The 8298-nt window shown below is 39.5% G+C and overlaps 1 non-coding gene across 1 annotated transcript; it reads right to left on the reverse strand.

The window, feature by feature from the left end:
* Nucleotides 1-686: 686 nt before the first annotated feature.
* On the reverse strand, nucleotides 687-793 carry LOC115062850. The gene has a single exon (XR_003842763.1). It is a non-coding gene; the product is annotated as a U6 spliceosomal RNA (small nuclear RNA).
* Between the last annotated feature and the right edge of the window lie 7505 nt (nucleotides 794-8298).

The raw sequence follows: 8298 nt of genomic DNA on the forward strand, positions 1-8298 counted from the left end.
TACCAATATCACACAGTTTTTATCATGATTGCTCTGTAGTACAGCTTGAGGTCAGTTTTGATGATTCCCCCAGAGGTTCTTTTATTGTTGAGAATCGTTTTGCTATCCTGAGTTTTTTATTATTCCAAATGAACTTGAAAATTGCTCTTTCTAACTCTATGAAGAATTGAGTTAGAATTTTGATGGAGATTGCATTGANTCTGTNGATTACTTTTGGTAAGATGGCCATTTTTACTATATTAATCCTGTCGATCCATGAGCATGGGATATCTTTCAATCTTCTGAGATCTTCTATTTCTTTCTTTAGGAACTTGAAGTTCTTGTCATACAGATCTTTCACTTGCTTGGTTAGAGTCACACCAAGATATTTTATATTATTTGTGACTATTGTGATGGGTGTCGTTTCCCTAATTTCTTCCTCAGCCTGTTTATCCTTTGAGTATAGGAAGGCTACTGATTTGTTTGAGTTCATTTTATATCCATCCACTTTGCTGAAATTGTTTATCAGCTGTAGGAGTTCTCTGGTGGAATTTTTGGGGTCACTTAAGTATACTATCATATCATCTGCAAGTAATGATATTTTGACTTCTTCCTTTCCAATTTGTATCCTTTTGACTTCCTTTTGTTGTCTAATTGCTCTGGCTAGGACTTCAAGTATTGTATTGAACAGATCAGGAGAGAGTGGGACAAATATGGAACAGTTCACAAATTTGCGTGTCATTCTTGCACAGGGACCATGTTAATCTTCTCTGTGTTATTCCAATTTTAGTATATGTACTGCCAAAGTGAGCGCCATCCTCAAATTCATTATCTTGCTTAAAGCTACACAATCCTTACAGCCTCAACTTATGTTCATGTTCCCTCCTCTTAAAGCAACACGAATAAATCAAAGATAGGTGTGGGAAGGAAATGATAGTGCCAAGGAGGTGACATTTGCCTCCATATTTGCTTTCTAAGCATGAGGACCTGAGCTGGATCCTCAGAATATGAACACACACACACACACACACACACACACACACACACACACACACATAACACATGGGATAAGAAGCCCCCTTTTTCCCCAGTAAAATTCCTTTATTATTTTTCTAGTGACTGTTAAGAAATGTTTACTGATACCGTTTGGGGAATATCCATTTAAAGGTGATGAAATTTGAAATTTTAATAAGTCTAGCTAATGTATCCAATTCTCCAATTGTAAATGCCATAGCTTGCTTAGTTTTTGAGGTTTTTACGATTCCCTTCTGTAAATTGTGGGCATCTTCTCTAGTGTCAAGAAATACAAGGAGCTGGAGAGATGACTCAATAGTTCAAATTGCTCCCACTTTCCCAGAGGACTCAAGTTCTGTTCCCAGCACCGTGTCAGGTGTCTCACACCTTAGCTTTAGGGGAGCCGAGGCCCCTTTCTGGCCTTTGTTGGCTCTTGTAGACAGAAAAAAGAAACATATGGACCTTTCTTTGTTTTTCTTGTATTTCTTCTCATGTGTATGTTGTGTGTGTGTGTGCACATGTGTGTGTGTATGTGTGTGTGTGTGCTTGCACATGTGTGTACCTGTGAGTACAGGCCAGAGGTCAGGTTTTGCTCCTCAGATGCCATCTGTTGGGTACCAGGCTCAGGTCATGAAGAACTGAGTCAGGCAGTACTGGACAATAACCTCTCGTCATAAAGAGTTCCTTGGCTCCAGCCTAACCTGTCTGCTTCACCTGCAGAAACAATATGTCCTGGTATGGAAAACAGCCCACCCTGCTCCCAACTCAAACCACAAAAAAATAGCTCTAACTTCCTGGTAGCTACCTATGCATATAGGTAGATCTCCTAGCCACTGTAAATGTCCTCAACCTGCATCCTATGGAAAGCTTGGGCTCCCTCACTGTTCTAATGCAGAAGTCTCAGCCTGATGAAATCAAGACTGTCAGCTTCTCTGCCTCATTTTTCTGTGCTACCCATTTTTTTTTTTCTTGAGACAAGGCCTCTCCCTTGGTGGAGAACTTAACAATTACGATACACAACCTAGTTGGCCTGTGAGTTCCAGGGGTCCATGTGGTCCCCCTTGGAGCGTTGAGGTTACAAGTGTGCACCACCATGCCCTTTAAATGTGTGCAGTGGGATTAAATTCAAGCTCTTACACTTCCATAGCAAGCACTTTGCCTTTGAAGCATCCTCCTCATCTTTCTTGCTCTTCTTTTCTTTGCTTGCATGTTTTGTTGAAAATCTTTGAACCATTTTCGGAGGATGCCCAGCTTAGTAGCCCAGTTATTAACTCATAATATTTGAGAATTGTTATTGCTAACAAATTATTCTGCACTAAATAGTAGCAGTTCTAATAATATGATTAGTAAGGCATATAATATTTGTAAATAATAGATAAAATGCTACTTGAAGTATGATATAATAAATATGTTTGAGTTAACTCTTATTGAAGTTTACATTTTTATCTTATGGGCTTACTATTCAAACTGAATGAAAAAGGTAGACTTTCCTTTAAATTTAAGATGGAAAATATTTACTTTTTTAAAACCCTACTGTACAAGGAGCCAAAATAGCTTTCTTTTTTTTTTTTTTTTTTTTAAAGTTTTTTTTTTTTTTTTTTTGTAAGTACACTGTAGCTGTCTTCAGACACTCCAGAAGAGGGTGTCAGATCTTGTTATGGATGGTTATGAGCCACCATGTGGTTGCTGGGATTTGAACTCCGGACCTTTGGAAGAGCAGTTGGGTGTTCTTACCCACTGAGCCATCTCACCAGCCCCCCAAAATAGCTTTCTTGAATCACCTTTTGTAGTGGTCAAAGTATGGAATTCTGAAAAATTGTAAATGTGAAATATAAAACTTGTAGTCACAGAGATAAGGAACAAAAGGAAGTATAGATGAATTGAGGATCGCTCTGTGGGAATGGACTGGCCTCACATGCACGCGGCCCTAAGTATGATTTCCCCAGCAGAAAAATAAAATAATAAGCAAATAAGTAATAAAAATCTTATGTTCTATTAGTATTATAAGCCTGATAGTCAAAGGATATCCTGCAGTGCTAATGTGTCCCTACAGAGGCACATAATGAAACAGGTACGTGGATGCATATTAAATTAACAAAGTCATAATTCATGAGGAATGTGCAAATAAAGAGAAAGTTGACAATTTCTTTGAAGTATCATGAGAAAATATTTTTGGGTTCTTTTACTGTTAGGAAAGCTTGATTTGGTGTTTAGCCATTCACCTCTCTGGAAGGTAGTAGAGGAGAGAGATTAGGAACTGTTCCTATTATATTTGCAGACTACAGTTGGAGACTAATTAGATTCACATATGCAGAATATTTTTAGATCTTGTAAGTCTTGAGGGAAACCTGTCCCAAAGGCGTTCACATACTACACTTTTTCTATGACAAAAGAACTCCAGGAAGCTGATAAAGAACCTTTGTAGAGAAGTAAATAGTAAAGAAGCTGCAAATACATGAAATGATTCAGACCAGCCAGCAAAACTCATAGCTTCATTCAGAGACAAAATTTTTTTTTCAATTAATCTTTTTTAAAGATTTATTTATTTATTATATGTGAGTACACTGTAGCTGTCTTCAAACACACCAGAAGAGGGCATCAGATCTCACTACAGATGGTTATGAGCCACCATGTGGTTGCTGATATTTGAACTCAGGACCTTTGGAAGAGTAGTCAGTGCTCTTAACCGCTGAGCCATCTCTCCAGCTCCAGAGACAAAATTTTATCTCTACATTCACCTCTATTCCTAACGGCAAGAACATTACAGAGAAATGACAAATGGAAGGTACCACAATCAGTCTTTAAAGTTCCACAAAATGCCTGTGTGAAACGGAAAACTGGATGTCCTTTATTCTAAGAGCCGATTGTATACATTAAGAGTTTAGATTAGCCGGGCGTGGTGGCGCATGCCTTTAATCCCAGCACTCGGGAGGCAGAGGCAGGCAGATTTCTGAGTTCGAGGCCAGTCTAGTCTACAGAGTGAGTTCCAGGACAGCCAGGACTACACAGAGAAACCCTGTCTTGAAAAGCCAAAAAAAAAAAAAAAAAAAAAGAGTTTAAATTAGGAAAAGCAATTGAATATATTTTAATATACAGATAAAATGTATCTAGACCAATACTATAAAAATTGCAAGTATATTTTAAGATAACTCGATAAATTATACTAACTACATAGAAATCATTGTAGAAATTATTACAAACGTACAAATATTAAACATTCTCCTTTTTTCTTCTCATATTTGAGCCTTATAAGCGATTTGAGCCACATAGAGACCTCAGGTAGTATTCAGTGCCAGAATCAAGTTGATAATGAACATGCTAACAAGTACATGCTAATAAGATGTTTACAGCAAAACCAGGCAGAATTTAGGAGTGGAGCGTAATTCAAAAGATGGCAGCTTGGGAGCAGGAAGGGATTGTCTGAGGTCTGGGCTCTTGCTAGTGACTCCTTTTGCACTCCAGCTGTCACAGCTGGAACTGTCTATCACTGAAGAATGTCAGGAATGTATGATTGGCTAGGACTTCTATTTGAAACAAGTTTTCTTTTCCTCAAGACCCTGAAGGAGTGGGCCGGGCTGGGGAGGTGAGGAACCGTAACTTTCCATTTCTTCCAATTCACATCCTTCCAATTTGCTCCCTGTGAAAGAATGGATCTGATACAAGTCAAACCTTACTTGTTTCATTAGGCAATGCATGTTTTGTTTTGTTTCGCTTTCAGATAGAGTCTTGCTTTGTAATGAAGAACCATCCTCCCTCCATCTTCGGCTTGTTAAAGCCATCTTATAGTAAAGACAAACTAGGTTCATTCCTGCTTATGATGAAACCCATTTCTAAAGGATTGGGCTTTGCCCCACTGATAAGTTATTTCTCTGTCAGTGAAGTGAGCCAGTTCAAGCCAGATTAGATTGTATTAAATGCAGGTTTATTGGGAAGCTGCTCTTGGGTGAATTCACTGGCCCCAAGGGGGAGGCCAGGGGAGTCACCATGGGAAGGGAGAGAGAGGGGAGGGGGAAGAGAAAGACAGAAAGAGCAAGAGCTCAGAGACAGACAGAGGGTGAGGGAGGAGGGGAAGAGAGAGGGGATACCCCAATGGATTCTATGGGGAAGAACATCTGGGGGAAGGGCAGCCCAGCTCCCGGGCTGGAGAGTTTCCTTTAAATTTAAGATGGTAAAAATTTACTTTACTTTTTACCCTTCTGTACAAGGAGCCAAAATAGCTTTCTTGAATCACCTTTGGTAGGGGTTAAAGTACTGGGAGAATGTGGAACCCAGGTCTGCTTTGGTATGTTAAGACAGGCACCTTCGCTCCTGTCCCAGGATCTGAACCCAAACACCTGCCTACAGCCCTACCTACAGAGGGTTCTCTACTGCCTTTTCCACCACCGGCAATCATGTCTTCTTCTTTTTTTTTTCAAAAAGTTACTAACCTCTAGAGAAAATCTCTTGTGAGCTGTGTATAAACTATTACCCAACAATAAAGAAACCTATGGCCAATGAGCTAAAGCAGGACATAGGAGATGGGACATCCATCAGGGATAGAGAATTCTAGAAAATAATCAGAGATGAGGGAGATTTGCCCCTGCACCACTGAGGAGACAGACGGAAGAAGAAACCAGCCATGGAGCTGAACCCAGGTTAGAATAAAAGGGATAATTAAGTTAAGAGGTAGTCGTAGAACAAGGTAAAGTTTATGGCCTAAGCACTTCTTAATAAATAATTAGTGTCAGATTTCTGGGTATTAAGTGGTTGGGAAGAACAGCCTAGAGTTTACAGTAACCATCTTGGAATCCTACTTTTGATTTAAAAAGGTTGTTACAGCTACCCTCTGATGATTACCTGCTGTTACTACCACCTTGTAATCATGTCTTTGTTTCAGGAGAAACAAAACAAATAGACAAGCAAAGCTGACCAGCAGTCTTTGTGCATCTCTTGGCTTTCTTGTGTTTCTTCTTATGGCAATTTAGGCTGATTTTCTTTAGCTATAAAGTGTGATGTCAATCACATCTCATATTCTGGTATACAATTTCTAGGTCGGTTTGGGTTCCAAACAGCCTTAAAAGTCACACTTTTGCTTTCTTAAAAATTCCAAAGCTGGACCATGGTGATGTGCATGCCTTAGACCTAAGCCCTTAAAGGCAGGGGGATTGAAAGTTCAAAGCCAGACAGTATGACATATCAAGACACTGTAAACAAGCAAATACATACTCAAGTAGTTAACTATCTCAACAAAACGCAACTTGAAATTTTATTCTTTTTTTTCTCTCTTTTTGTTATTTGTAAGAGGATATTTCTAAGTACGAGGATTAAAAATGATATGATACACTTTAAATTAAATGGAAGAACTCCGTTACCTTTCTCATTACTATCCTTTGCTCTGAGAATACAGGCACTTGACCACAGATTTGGAGCTTTGCAATCATCTACCCCTTGGCCTCTGATCTGGCAGGTGTATATATTAGCATCTTCATGCTATAATGTAAAGATGTACAAAACCACACTGGATTTATGAATTTAAAACATGGCTTTGATTCCATCACCACTGCATGGATTCCTAACTGACTCATAGCAGAATGCTGGATACTTTCCTTTTATTGGAAATAGATTTTTTTTCGTACAACATATTCTGATTACCGTTTCCCCGTCCTCTACTCATTTCCTGTTTCTCTCCATTTCCCTTCCCATCAGGTTCCACACTTTCTGTCTCTCATTAGAAAACCAACAGGCTATTTGAAGCCGGGCAGTGGTGGTGCACGTCTTTAATCCCAGCACTTGGAAGGCAGAGGCANGTGAATTTCTGAGTTCAAGGCCAGCCTGGTCTACAGAGTGAGTTCCAGGACAGCCGGGGCTAAATAGAGAAACTCTGTCTTGAACCCCCCTCCCCCCCAAAAACCCAAAAGAACAAAAAAACAAAAACCAAAAACCAAAAAAAAAAAAAAACCCCAAACCAAACCAGAACAAAAAAACAAAAAAACAAAAAACAAAACAAAAAAACCAACAGGCATCTAAGGGATAATAAGATAAAATAAAATTTAAGATAAAACAAAAGCAAACACATTGAAATAGGACAAAACAAACAAACAGAAGGAAAAGAGCCCAGGAAAGATACAAGAAATAGATAGAGACTCAGAGACATGCTCTTTGCACATTCAGGAATCTCATATAAACATAAAACTGGAGGCCATAATATACATACTAGAGACCTATAGTATAAAAATAGATAAGTACGTGAAAAATGAAAAAGGGAATATACTGAAAAAAGACCCTGGCATGACATGAGGCAAGGAACCTCCAAAGATATTCTTGAGTTAGTTTTCTGTTGGCCATCTACAGCTGGGCATTGGGCTTACCCTAAAGAGTAGTTTGTTTCCCCAGAGAAACTCCCTTGAGAAAAACTAAAATTTCATTTATGTGGTGGTTTGAATATACTTGGCCCAGGGAGTGGCACTGTCAGGAGGAGTAGCCTTTTTGGAATAGGTGTGGACTTGTTGGAGAAAGTGTATCATTGTGGGTGCGGGCTTTGAGGCCCTCCTCCTAGCTGCCTAGAAATCAGTCTTTGTCTGGTTTCCTTTGGAACAAGATTAGAACTCTCAGCAACATCTCTAGCTTCTTCATGCTTCCCTCCTTGATGATAATGGACTGAACCTCTGAACCTGTATGCTATTCCCAATTAAATGCTGTCCTTATAAGAGTTGCCTTGGTCATGGTGTCTGTTCACAGCAGTGAGACCCTGACTAAGACAGGAGCTGGTACCAGGGACTGGGGTATTGTTGTGGTAGGGCTGACCATGCTTTTGTTTGGAGATTTTGGGACTTTGTAAAGCAGTGGAATCCTTTAAGTGGGGCTTAATGGGCCATAGTAGTAGAAACATGGAAGACAGTGTTCTTGAGGGTATTTTGAACTATAGGGACCTAGCTCCAGAGGGTTTAGAGGAAAAGAATATGAGTATGTGGCCTAGAGGCTGTTCTTATTATATTTTGGTGAAGACTATGGCTGCTTTTTGCCTTTGTCTGAAAAGTATATCTGAGGCTTTTTGATTTTGATTTTAAAGGGGATTACAGTTAAGTGGTAATTCCAGAAGAAATTTTGAACTTTGGACTGTTTTTGTTTGTTTGTTTGTTTGTTTTTGTTTTCTAGATAGGGTTTCTCTGTCCCGCGCTACCTTCCCGCCAGCAAGAAATGNCGCGGCACACAAACAGGATCCTTNTGCAGCAACGCTTTAATGCTCTTGAGAGGGAGAGCATAAGCTTCCAACAGGCAAAGGGCGAAGAGAAGAGAGGGGAGAAGAGAAGAGAGAGAAGAGAAAGG

Source organism: Mus pahari, chromosome 21 (assembly GCF_900095145.1).
Source record: "Mus pahari chromosome 21, PAHARI_EIJ_v1.1, whole genome shotgun sequence".
NCBI classification, from domain to species: Eukaryota; Metazoa; Chordata; class Mammalia; order Rodentia; family Muridae; genus Mus; species Mus pahari.